Consider the following 13,823-nt stretch of genomic DNA (forward strand, 5'->3'; position numbering starts at 1 on the left):
TGCGGCCTCCCCCGTTGCGGAGCACAGGCTCCGGACGCGCAGGCTCAGCGGCCATGGCTTACGGGCCCAGCCGCTCCGTGGCATGTGCGATCTTCCCGGACCGGGGCACGAACCCGCGTCCCCTGCATCGGCAGGCGGACTCTCAACCACTGCGCCACCAGGGAAGCCCACCTTACTATCATCTTTGTCCTCCCCTTCCCACCTCTGGCTGTGTTCGCCATTGGTCCTGGAGCACCTGGGCGTCTTCTCGCCCAGCCTTGGGCACTTGGGATTAAATGTTGATCCTGTGGGTCATTGTTTCCCTATTTCTGTGGTTCTCCTGGGAAGACTGACTTGGGGATATTGGAAATAGCTGGACTTTCCCCTCTTTGAGTCCCAGGAACACCTGGGTCATACAGCCCACCCACCACCCGCCCCCCCCCCCCCCCTTTCCCCAGAGACTGGCTTGTTTCTCCAGGCCATTTTTTCATTCAGGGGCTTTGCCATTGTTTCCACACTGCTCATAAAATCTCACACCCCTGGGGCTCCTCTGTTAGATCTGTTCTCTGTCTCATTCTTCGGTTTCCTTTGTCTTCATTTTTTCCATCCTCCTGTCTTTCCCCAACTTCCTCTACTCTTCAGGACGGTCCTCTCAAGTGGGAAGCCACACAGGGGTGTGATTTGAAGAGTTACTTGTGCAAAACCATCCTTTTGGCGATATCTGGCCGGGTGCCTGAATTCCCTCCTCAGAGGGCGTTACCCTTGGGACCTGAGGATTTTGCTGTCACCAACAGTCCTGCCCGCATTCCCAGATTATGGTCTATATCTTCACTGTTAGTCTTTTTTTTCGCCACACGGCTTGTGGGATCTTAGTTCCCCGATGAGGGACTGAACCCAGGTCCTTGGCAGTTAGAGCTCGGAGTCCCAACCACTGGACTGCCAGGGAATTCCCTTCACTGTTAGTCTTAAACTTCAAGGCGGGCATGGAGAGACATGTGGGGATGCAGGAGACCCTGGAAGGATGATAAGGTGTTGGGGACCTTTAGGGAGAAACTTGCCAAAGGGGGAATTGAGGATGCGGATAGCTAACAGCCTCTACTAGACCCTGGGCTCCCCCACGGGGGGTCTCCGTTCTCTGGGTCAAGGCCCATTCCCTCCTCTACTCATCACTTCTCTGGGCAGCTGGGGGGAGGGTAGGAGCAGGGTCTGCCTGGCTCTCCTGGAGAACCGCTGGCCAGGAGGAGGAAAGCCAGCTTTCTGGCCCTCTTTTCTGGATGAGTGGAACGACTTCATCTGCCTTCTGTGCTTTTTGCACCAACTTCTGGTGGGCCTTGGCCTGTCCTGGGCTGGCCCCCTGGACCGGACAGCCTTAACTCTTCTCTACAGACCCTGCAGGTGCAGCCTGCTAACCTCTCCCCACCAAGTCCTCCACCATCACTTTCTCTTTGGGGTTCAGCTTCTCCCACTCCCGGCTGGGCCGAGATACATGGCCTCTTCCCAGCAACTCCCTCCCTTTCTTGCACCTATGGAGACAGGCCCACAGAAGCCCTTCACCTCTGACAAGTTTCATTAGTTTTGAGAAGGTAATCTGGAGCAGGGGAGGTAGCCTGGATGTCAGCTGGGGTCCCCTTTCTCCTTATCCCTAGACAAGACACCCCGCGTCTTCCGGCCAGGGCAGGTCCCGGGCAGAGTGGGAAGAGGCAGTGCTGTGGACTTGCACGGATTCCAGTGGGTCCGGTGTGATGGTCGCTTCTGCTTCCTCTTTCAGCTGAAGCCTTGTGCCTGCCTCTCTGCTCCTGAGAATTCCCGTACCTCTGCCCCGCCACAGGCCCCAGGTTGGGGACACAGGGCTCTCTTGAATTTTCCTCGGAACCAACCATAAGCAGAAATCTGTTAGGTGTGGCAGAATTTTGCTGAAGCTTTAGATCTCATAAGGATACAAGTTAAATTGCATTTTGGATATTCTGGTTCTTAATGGTCCTTCCCACGAAGCAGTAGGTGCACCGAGCATCCTGGCTGTCCTCTCTACTCCTTTTGCCACAGACCGCTTTTCCGAAACCTGTCAGGCAGCACCCCTCCACTCTCTTCAGTCCCTCATCCCCACATCAGTCTTGGCCCTTTATAAATCTGTAAGCAAGTCCTCAGCGGAACTAAACTCTCCCTTAGCAGGAAGTTCTGTTCTATTACATAGGCATCAGAAATCGTATTCCCCAGTCTCATCAACCAAACCCTTAGTTTTTCTAGTCGTCTTTGTCTTCCACTCCATTCCTTCTTCTCCCGACCCCCCAGGCCCCCAACACCTTAGATACTCCTTCCCAGCAAGGCTTTGAGAAACAAACTAGGCAGGACAGTGGGGTGGGCTGCTTAAGGGTCTGGGTGCTCACATCCCAGCTCTGTAGTTTGCACCCCTGGGACTCCTCAGTCTGGGTGACACAGGGGACTGACCAACTCTGGGCAGTTCTTCCAACCTCTGACCACTCTTCAGTATCTCAATCCCAGCTCCTAGTGTCTCCCAGCATGTAAGGCACCTACTACACATGAGATGGTCCAGCCTCAGCTTTGTTCCCTGGCAGTTCTATCCACAATTATAACATCGAAGTTTTGGAGGGCCCAAGGCCACACTGACCTTGTAAATTCCACTCCTCGTCCATTTGACAGGTATTTGTTGCATGTCCATTGTGTGTCAGGTCCCATCTAAGTAATGGGACACAATGATGAAAAAAAATAAACAACTGGTTTCTGCCCTTGTGGAGCTGACACAACAGTAAGAGGCAGACATTGATCAGGATCTCTAAGACACATGTGAAGTTCTTAGCGATGGCCATTATGGCCGCACTGTGAAGGGGAAGTCAGGGTGCAGGGATGGGAGGGCTGGTGGGTGTTTCAGCCAGGAAGTAAGGTTTAGCTGAGGTATGTGGGCTCTGAGCTCTCACCTACTTGAGAATTGTTTCTTCCTTTGCTTTGGGTTTCCAGACACCACCCTATTCTTCCTTTGACCACTTCTCTTCTTTTGATCAGTGGTAGTTTTTCTTTTCTTAAATACAGATTATATAAAATAGGGGTGATCTGTCCCTTGAAGGCTTGGTAGAATTGTGTGTGTGTGTGTGTGTGTGTGTGTGTGTGTGTGTGTGTTTATTTTGAGCATAGGTTTTTCACTACTGATTTCAGATTTTCAGTTTCTTCTGGAGTCAGTTTTGGTAGGCTATATTTTTCTGGGAGATTGTGTATTTAATCTGTTTTAGATATATGGCCATAAATGTTTAAAATCACCACTAGATCTGTAGTTATTTTCTCTCCCAATATTTGTTTATAATTTCTCATTTTTTCTTGATACACTTTGCCAGAAATAAGTCTAATTTATTTATTCCTTCAAAGAACCACCTTTTGATTTCATTATTTCCCTATTATTATTATTAGTTTTTGCAGTACGCGGGCCTCTCACTGTTGTGGCCTCTCCCGTTGCGGAGCACAGGCTCCGGACGCGCAGGCTCAGCGGCCATGGCTCACGGACACAGCCGCTCCGCGGCATGTGGGATCTTCCCGGACCGGGGCACGAACCCGTGTCCCCTGCATCGGCAGGCGGACTCCCAACCACTGCGCCACCAGGGAAGCCCCTATGTCATCCTTTTTTTATGTAAAAAATTAGAAGTGAAAATGGAAAAAAATGTTGAACGATTATTGATAAGACTCAAATTCCCTCTGCTCGATCTCCTCCCCTCAGCCCTGGTCCTGGTCCTCTCCCTGCTCCCTCAGGGGTAATCACTGTTTCAGGTTAGTGGGCGTTCTTGCAGAACTTTTTCTAAACAAACAAATTATATGTGTGTGTTTTATTATTTAGGAACGTTCATGGCCCCAAATGAGGGAAGACCCCTTTCCCTTGTTAGGCTGTTGTTAATAAACAGGTTCTTTTTTTATAGCGGGGAATGAAAGTTCAGACCCCCCAGAGACAGAAATCTATCAGCAAAAAAAACAGATGGATTTTTCCAGTGAAGTCCATTTTATTTCCTACTTAAAATATTATTAAGCAAAAATGAAATATTTCTCACTTTCTTTTCACACCCTCTCCTACTGAGGACCCTCTGTTTGAATTTCTCAAAGCAGGGAAGACCTCTGGTCTCCGGGGAGGTGGGCGAAGAACCTCTTGCACAGCCCGTGGTCACTACTTCTCCTCGGTGAGGGGCTTACCCCCGCCTTTTATAACTGAGATGGTTGTTGGCAAGGACACCTAATTTTCGCTTTCTCTTTCTTATTTGGGAATGGGAAGGCACCTCTGTTCTCTAAAGGAAATACTATACAAGCCGGCAGTAATTCTCCTAACACAGAGCCAGAAAGAAAGCCTATGGAACGAGTCATGCGTTGGTTCTCTGTACTCGTTAAAAATGATCTCTTGGAAATGAAACAGCCCAAGCCTGGCAGTTCCATGTTCTTCCTGTGTTGCTTTTAAAAGTCCATCTTTTTCCAGATAAAGAAAGGATTGTTAATTGGCCTGGTACCCCAGCCTGCCGGGAAGAATTCTCCAAGGGCCCAGCACACTTGCGTTTTGGGTTGTGCTTTGTTTTTTCATAAATGTTACATAGTACACATCCTTCTAAAATTTGCTTTGTAAACCCAGTAATACGTCTTGGAGATCATTTCACCTTATACATGTAGAACTACTACTCATTTCGATAGAGAATGGATGTATGTAGGCTTTTTAGCCATTCTCCTGTTTATGAATACTTAGCTTTTCCCCCAGCATTTCACTATTACAAGTGCTGTCGCATAGCATCTGCTACTTCTCTGTGCTTGTGAGAGTGTCGCTTTAGAATAAATTCTGGGCACTGGAATCGCTGAGTCATAGGATATGCACATTTTTCACTTTAATAGGTGCTGGCGAGTTGCTCTCCAAAGTGGTTCTACCAATTCACACATCCAACAGCCTTGAGAAGAGAGCACGTCTGCTCACATCCTGCCAGCCTTTCATATTAGCAAACCATTTCAGACAGTCGACTGGGAGGAAAACGCTGCCTCACTGTTGTTCAGTGTACATCCTTCTGATTACCAGCGAGCCCCAGCATCTTTCCATGATCATTGGCCGTTTGTATTTCCTCTTTGTGACAGATATCTTTTCTCCCTGGGTCACCACCAGTGTCCTCAAGTCCACTCTCGGCTCTTGCCTACAAAAATCCTGTTTCGGGGGCTTCCCTGGTGGCGCAGTGGTTGGGAGTCCGCCTGCCGATGCAGGGGACATGGGTTCGTGCCCCGGTCCGGGAAGATCCCACATGCCGCGGAGCGGCTGGGCCCGTGAGCCATGGCCGCTGAGCCTGCGCGTCCGGAGCCTGTGCTCCGCAACGGGAGAGGCCGCAGCAGTGAGAGGCCCGCGTACCGCAAAAAAAAAAAAAAAAAAAAAATCCTCTGTTTTGGGACCCAACCTGCAGGGCCTCTGCCAGTTCCGTGGATCCCTTTGGATGTTTGCCATCCGCTCTAGGGGCTGAGACAAGCCTCCCTGTGGTGGGCGAGATCACTCCTATCCTCGCTACAAACCTCCAGAGACTTCAGATCTGCGCGGAGTTGGTATCCCTTACCTCATTTGCAAGATGCCAGTGGGACTCAGGGAACCCCCAGACCCTTCTGCTTCAGCACCAGACGTCTTCCTAAGACTACACTTTCTTCTGGCCCAGACTGAAGGGCAACCTGGTGCATGTTGACTCTAAAAATTGAGATAAAATTCAACGTTTTAAGCGTTTTATAATGTACAATTCAGTGGATTTTAGGATTTTTCCCAACGTCGTGCAAATAGCCCCACTATCTAATTCCAGAACATTCCCATCTCCCCTAAAAGAAACCTCAGACCCACTAGCAGTCAGTCCTACTCTTCCCGTCCCCCATCTCCAGGCAATCATTAATCTATTTTTTAAATACATTTATTGTATTATTTATTTGGCTGCGTTGGGTTTTTGTTGCTGCGCACGGGCTTTCTCTAGTTGTGGTGAGCAGGGGCTACTCTTCATCGCGGTGTGCGGGCTTCTCATTGCGGTGGCTTCTCTTGTTGCAGAGCACGGGCTCTAGGCACGCGGGCTTCAGTAGTTGTGGCATGCGGGCTCAGTAGCTGTGGCTCACGGGCTTAGTTGCTCCGTGGCATGTGAGATCTTCCCAGACCAGGGCTTGAACCCATGTCCCCTGCATTGGCAGGCGGATTCTTAACCACTGCGCCACCAGGGAAGTCCCTATTAATCTATTTTTGATCTGTATGGCTTTGCCTATTCTCACCATTTCATATAAATGGAGTCATACATGGTCATCTGACTGGCTTCTTTCACTTTAACATAATATCTTCAAGGTTTATCCGCGTTGTGGCATGATTCAGCTACTTCATGATTTTTATGGCTGAATAATATTCCATTGTACGGATATCCCACATTTTGTTTATCCATTTATCAGTTGATGAACGTTTGGGTTGTCTCCACTTTTTGGCTGTTATGAAGGATGCTGCTATCAACATTCATGTACAAGTTTTGTTTGAACATATGTTTTGAATTCTCATATTCCTATGATTGGAATGGCTGGGTCATATGTTGATTCTGTGTTTAGCTTCTTAAGGGACTGACAAACTTTTCCACAGTTTGAACCATTTGAACCATTTGACAATCCCACCAGGGGTACATGTAGTTTCTCTACTTGTTTACCAACACGTGTCAATTTCCGTTAAAAAAAATTATAGCCACCCTAGTTGGTATGAAGTAGTACCTCACGGTGGTTTTGATTCACATTTCCCTAAGACTAACGAGGCTGAGCCTCTTTTCATGTACTTATTGGACATTTGTGTATCTTCTTTGAGAAATGTCTATTCAAACACTTTGGCCATGTTTAAATTGGATCATTTGTCTTTTTTGTTGAGTTATAAGAGTTCTTTATATATTCTCGATGCTAGACTCATCAAATATGTGACTTGCAAATATTTCCTCCGTTCTATGGGTTGTTTTTCATTTTCTTGGTAGTGTCCTTTGTTACACTAACATGTTTAACTTTGATGAAGTCCAGTTTATCTATTTTTCTTTTGTTGCTTGTGCTTTTGGTATCATATTTAAGAAGTCATTGCCTAATCCAAGGTCACACGGATTTACACCTGTGTCTGACAGTTTTATAGTTTTATTTCTTTGATCTATTTTGAGTTAAGTGTTGTATATAATTTGAGGTAAGGGTTCAACTTCATTCTTTTGCCTGTGGATATGCATTGTCCCAGCACCAGTTGTTAAAAAGACTATTCTTTTCACATTGAGTGGTCTTGGCACCCTTGTCAAAATCAACTGGCCAGAGATGTATGGCTTGATTTCTGGACTCTTGAGTTTATGATCTGTATGCCTGTCTTTATGCCAGTACCACACTGTTTCGATTACTGAAGCTTTGTAGTAAGTTTTGCAATTGGGAAGTGTGAATCCTCCAACTTTGTTCTTCTTTTTCAGGATAACTTTGGCTATTCTTTATCTCTTTCATTTCCATATGAATTTTAGGATTAGTCCATCTATTTCTGCAAAACAAGGCAGTTAGAATGACAGGGGTTGCATTGGATTTGTAGGTGAATTTGGGGAGTATTGTCATCTTAAAAATACGAAGTCCCGGGACTCCCTGGCGGTCCAGTGGTTAAGACTCCGCACTTCCACCGCAGAGGGCACAGTTTCTATCCCTGGTCGGAGAACTAAGATCCCGCATGCCATGTGGTGTGGCAAAAACAAACAAACAAGCAAACAACCCCCCCAAAACAAACCGAAGTCCTCCAATCTATAAGAACATAGGATATTTTCCCATTTATTTAGATCTTCCTTGATGTCTTTCATCATTGTTTTGTAGTTTTCAGTGTACAAGTCTTGCACTTTCTTCATTAAATTTATCCCTAAGTATTTTATTCTTTTTGATACTATTGTAAATGGAATTGTTTTCTTAGTTTCATTTCTAATTGTTCATTTTTCATGTAACACTTTGACTTTAGAAGGAGGCAACTGTTTTCTCCACAGAGTTGGAACATGATGCTTTGGGGGGTAGGTGTGTTACAGTTACATCCTGCGGGCCATTGCTTGGGGTTACCTGTGACTTATCTGAGGTCACAGATGGAGAATTTGATTCTGTGATGCAAAGGGAAACTTATCTGACTCATCTTCCCCACACTTCCTTTTCTTCTAATGTCTCCCTCTACTGGGAGGGGAAGAGAGTGGTTTGGTGACAGGGGCCTCCCCATCTCTCACAGCTGCTTCCCCTGACCTTGGGTGCCTCTGATGGAGTTCCTGAAGGTCGAGGGCTGTGGCAGCCTTCCCCCTTACGTGTGAGTTAGTCCACAATCCTTCCTCCGTTGATGGGCATCTTGCCCATAGAGGAATGCTGAGGGTGACAGGCAAGGTCCTGGAGGCTGGTAGGGTCAGAGGAGTCTGGGGAGGGAGTATAGCGATCAACCAGATGGTGAAACTCTGAGATGTGGAGGGCCATTCAAGGTAAATCTGCTGCTTGGACCACGTCCAAGGCCATCTCTCTGCTTGGTCACTTGCTAGCAGGTCAGTTGCTCAAGCTGTGAGTCTGTTTCCACTGTAACATGGGATGCTGATGCTTACCTCACAGGGTGGATGTGATCTGTTCAGTGTGATAACATGGGGGCACACCCTACACAGGGCTTGATGCAGAAGGTCCCAGTAAATGTTCCTTGGAGTATGGTTTGATTATTAAGCTCTTTTCCTTCTTGGGGTTGGGGCAGTGTGAGAGCTTGGGATTCCTGAAGTGGTACAGAGCTCATAGTGGAAGGGAGAAATCCAGCAGGAGGAGGTATATGGGACAAATCTCACCTTTACTAGAGCTCAAAATTAGCAATGGGAGCTTTAGGTTGGGCAATGGGGAGGCTTCTGCGGCTGAGGAGACCCCATCACATTTTCACACTGATGGAATGGGATAGGCTGGCTGGGTACAGCTGCAAGAAGAAGGATATTGCAAACGTGTGTCTCTTGATACTTGAGGGCACAGAGTAAAAGTCTATGCATAGTTATTGGAATTAAAAAATAGTTTATTAAAGTAACCAAATTCAAAATCTAGTTTCCCTTATGCTCTTTAAGTTCAGAACACCTTTTCTGGCGTATTATTTTTTTTTAAACATCTTTATTGGAGTATAACTGCTTTACAGTGGTGTGTTAGTTTCTGCTTTATAACAAAGTGAATCAGTTATACATATACATATAACCCCATGTCTCCTCCCTCTTGCGTCTCCCCCCCACCTTCCCTATCCCACCCCTCTAGGTGGTCACAAAGCACCGAGCTGATCTCTCTCTGCTATGCAGCTGCTTCCCACTAGCTATCTATTTTACATTTGGTAGTATATATAAGTCCATGCCACTCTCTCACTTCGTCCCAACTTACCCTTGCCCCTCCCCGTGTCCTCAAGTCCATTCTCTACATCTGAGTCTTTATTCCTGTCCTGCCCCTAGGTTCTTCATAACCACTTTTTTTTTTTTTTTAGATTCCATATATATGTGTTAGCATACGGTATTTGTTTTTCTCTTTCCAACTTTCTTCACTCTGTATAACAGAGTCTCGGTCCATCCACCTCACTACAAATAACTCAATTTCGTTTCTTTTTAGGGCTGAGTAATAGTCCATTGTATATACGTGCCACATCTTCTCTATCCATTCATCTGTTGATGGACACTTAGGTTGTTTCCATCTCTGGGCTATTGTAAATAGTGCTGCAATGAACATTGTGGTACATGACTCTTTTTGAATTATGGGTTTCTCAGGGTATATGCCCAGTAGTGGGATTGCTGGGTCATATGGTAATTCTATTTTTAGTTTTTTAAGGAACCTCCATACTGTTCTCCATAGTGACTGTATCAATTTACATTCCCACCAACAGTGCAAGAGGGTTCCCTTTTCTCCACACCCTCTGCACCGTTTATTGTTTGTAGATTTTTTGGTGATGGCCATTCTGACTGGTGTGAGGTGATACCTTATTGTAGTTTCGTTTTGCATTTCTCAAATGAGTAATGATGTTGAGCATCTTTTCATGTGCTTATTGGCCATTTGTCTGTCTTCTTTGGAGAAATGTCTATTCAAGTTCTTTGCACATGTTTGAGGGTTTTTTTGTTGTAGTTGTTTTATTTTGTTATTGAGTTATCAGAGTTCTCTCTATAATCTGGATATTAATCCCTTATCAGATACAGGGTTTGCAAATATATTCTCCTATTCTGTGGGTTGCCCTTTTACTCTGTTGATAGTGTCCTTTGATACACAAATTTTGAAAATTTCCATGAAGTCCTATATATATATATATATATATATATATATATATATATATATATATATATATATGTATATTCAGATTATTTTCCATTATAGGTTATTACAAGGTACTGAATATAGTTCCCTGTGCTATACAGTAGGTCCTTGTTGTTTATCTATTTTATGTATAGTAGTTTGTATCTGTTAATCCCACACTCCTAATTTACCCCTCCCCTCCTTTTCTCCTTTGGTAACTATAAGTTTGTTTTCTATGTCTATGAGTCTGTTTCTGTTTTGTATATAGATTCATTTGTATTATTTTTTAGATTTCCACATATAAGTGATATCATATAATATTTGTCTTTGTCTGACTTACATCACTAAGTATAATATTCTCTAGGTCCATCCATTTTGCTGCAAATGGCAATATTTCATTATTCTATCGTATATATACACCACATCTTCTTAAGCCAATTGTCTGTTGATGGGCACTTAGGTTGTTTCCATGTCTTGGCTATTGTAAACAGTGCTACTTGCCGAGAGATTTTTGATTACTGATTTAATCTCCTTGCTAGTTACAGGTCTATTCAAATTTTCTATTTCTTTGTGATTTAGTCTTGGTAAGTTTTGTGTTTCTAGGAACTTATTCATTTCATCTAGGCTATCAAGTTTTTTGGTGTACAATTGTTCATAGTACTCCCTTACAATCCTTTTCATTTCTGTAGAATAGGTAGTAATGTCCCCATTTCATTTCTGACTTTATTTTGTTATTATTTTAGTTGGCCGCCCCTCGCAGCTTGCAGGACCTTAGTTCCCCAAACAGGGATCAAACCCGTGACCCCTGTAGTGGAAGCACAGAGCCCTAACCATTGGACCACCAGGGAATTCCCTCATTTCTGATTTTAGTAATTTGAGTCTTCTCTCTTTTTTTCTTCGTTCATCTAACTAAAGGTTTGCCAATTTTGTTGATCTTTTCAAAGAACCAACTTTGGGTTTCAATGATTTTCTCTATAGTTTTCCTGTTCTCTATTTTGTTTTTCTTTGCCCTAACTTTTTTACTTCCTTCTGCTAGCTTTGGGTTTAGAGGCTTCTTCTTTTTCTAGTTCCTTAAGTTGTAAAGTTAAGGAACTAGAAAAATTGATTGATTTGAAATCTTGTTTTTTTAATGTATAGACAATTCACTATAAATTTACCTCTTAGTACTACATTCACTGCACCCCCGAAGTTTTGGTATGTTGGGTTCTCATTTGCATTTGCCTCTAAGTATTTTATAATTTCCCTTGTGATTTCTTCTTTGATCCGTTGGTTGTTTAAAAATGTGTTGTTTGGGCTTCCCTGGTGGCGCAGTTGTTGAGAGTCCGCCTGCCGATGCAGGGGACACGGGTTCGTGCCCTGGTCCGGGAAGATCCCACATGCCGCGGAGCGGCTGGGCCCGTCAGCCATGGCCGCTGAGCCTGCGCGTCCGGAGCCTGTGCTCCGTAACGGGAGAGGCCACAACAGTGAGAGGCCCGCGTACAGCAAAAACAAAAAAAACAAAAAAAACAAAAAAAAACCCTCATACGTAGAAAATGGACTTGAAGACATGGGGAGGGGGAAGGGTAAGCTGGGACGAAGTGAGAGAGTGGCATGGACTTATATATACTACCAAATGTAAAATAGATAGCTAGTGGGAAGCAGCCGCATAGCACAGGGAGATCAGCTCGGTGCTTTGTGACCACCTAAAGGGGTGGGATAGGGAAGGTGGGTGGGAGACGCAAGAGGGAGGAGATATGGGGATATATGTATATGTATAGCTGATTCACTTTGTTATAAAGCAGACGCTAACACACCATTGTAAAGCAATTATACTCCTATAAAGATGTTTAAAAAAAAAAAGAATTGGGAGTTGGGGTTAGCAAATGCAAACCATTATATAGAGAATGGATAAGCAACAAGGACGTACTGTATAGCACAGGGAACTATATTCAATATCCTATGACAAACCGTAATGGCAAAGAATATGAAAAAGAAGGTATGTATATGTATAACTGAATCACTTTGCTGTACAGCAGAAATTAACACAACATTGTAAATCAACTATACTTCAATTTAAAAAAAACCCTACTATTTCCTTACTCATCTTTTTTCTGCTTGTTCTATCATTATCGTGAGTGGGGTATTGACATCTCCAGCTATTATTGTAGAACTGTTTATTTCTCCCTTCAATTCTGTCAGGTTTTGTTTTATAAATTTTAAAGGTCTGTCATTGGGTGAGTGTATGTTTATAATTATTATATCTTCTTGCTATATTGAACCTTTTATTTTATTTAATGAATGAATTGTATACTTTATTTATTTTTTAATTAATTAATTAATTAATTTTTGGCTACATTGGGTCTTCGTTGGTGTGCGCGGGCTTTCTCTAGTTGAGGCGAGCGGGGGCTACTCTTCCTTGCAGTGCACCGGCTTCTCATTGTGATGACTTCTCTTGTTGCAGAGCACGGGTTCTAGGGCTTCAGTAGTTGTGACACATGGACTCAGTAGTTGTGGCTCACGGGCTCTAGAGTGCAGGCTCAGTAGTTGTGATGCAAGGGCTTAGTTGCTGCGTACCATGTGGGATCTTCCTGGACCAGGGCTCGAACCCATGTACCCTGCATTGGCAGGCGGATTCTTAACCGCTGAGCCACCAGGGAAGCCCTGAACCTTTCATTAATATATAATGACCTTTGTCTCTTGTAACCTTTTCTGATTTAAAGTCTATTTTTTTCTGATATTAGTGCAGCCACTCCTGCTTCCTTTTGGTTACTCTTTGCATGGAATATCTTTTTCCATCCTTTCACTTTCAGCCTGTTTATGTCTTTGGATCTCAAGTAAGTCTCTTGCAGATAGCAAAAGTTGGGTCATGTGTTTTTTTGTTTTGGGGGGTTTTTTTTTGGTCATGTGCTTTTATCCATTCTGCCAGTCTTTGTCTTTTGACTGGAGAGCTTAATCCATTTACATTTAAAGTAATTACTGGTAAGGAGAGACTTCTGCCATTGTGCTACTTGTCTTCTATATGCCTTATAGCTTTCCCCCTCCCCATTTCCGCATTCCTGTCTTTTTTTGTGTTTAGTTGATTTTTTGGTAGTGAAATTTTTATATTCCTTTCTCATTTTGTTTTGTGTATATTCTATAGCTATTTTCTTTGTGGTTACCGCGGGGATTACATTTAACATTCTAAAGTCATAACACTACAGTTTGAATTTATACCAGCTTCATTTAAATAACACACAAAAACCGTGCTCCTTTACAGCTCCATTTCCACATCCTTTTAGTTGTTGATGTCACAGAATTACATTTTATATTGTGTACCCCAAAACATAAACTAATAATTCTTTTGAACGCGTTAGTCTCTTAAATTATGTAGAAAACAAGACTGGGAGTCACATATCAAAGTTTCAGTAACACTAACTTTTACAGTAATAATTTTTTTCTTTAAATGTATTAGTCTCTTAAATCTTATAGGAAACAAAAAGTGCAGTTACAAACCACTCTTACAATAATACCAGCTTTTATAATTGCCCATATATTTACCGTTATTGAGATCTTTATTTCTTCATATGGTTTTAAGTTACTGTCTAGTGTCCTTTCATTTC

Source organism: Tursiops truncatus, chromosome 11 (assembly GCF_011762595.2).
Source record: "Tursiops truncatus isolate mTurTru1 chromosome 11, mTurTru1.mat.Y, whole genome shotgun sequence".
NCBI lineage: Eukaryota > Metazoa > Chordata > Mammalia > Artiodactyla > Delphinidae > Tursiops > Tursiops truncatus.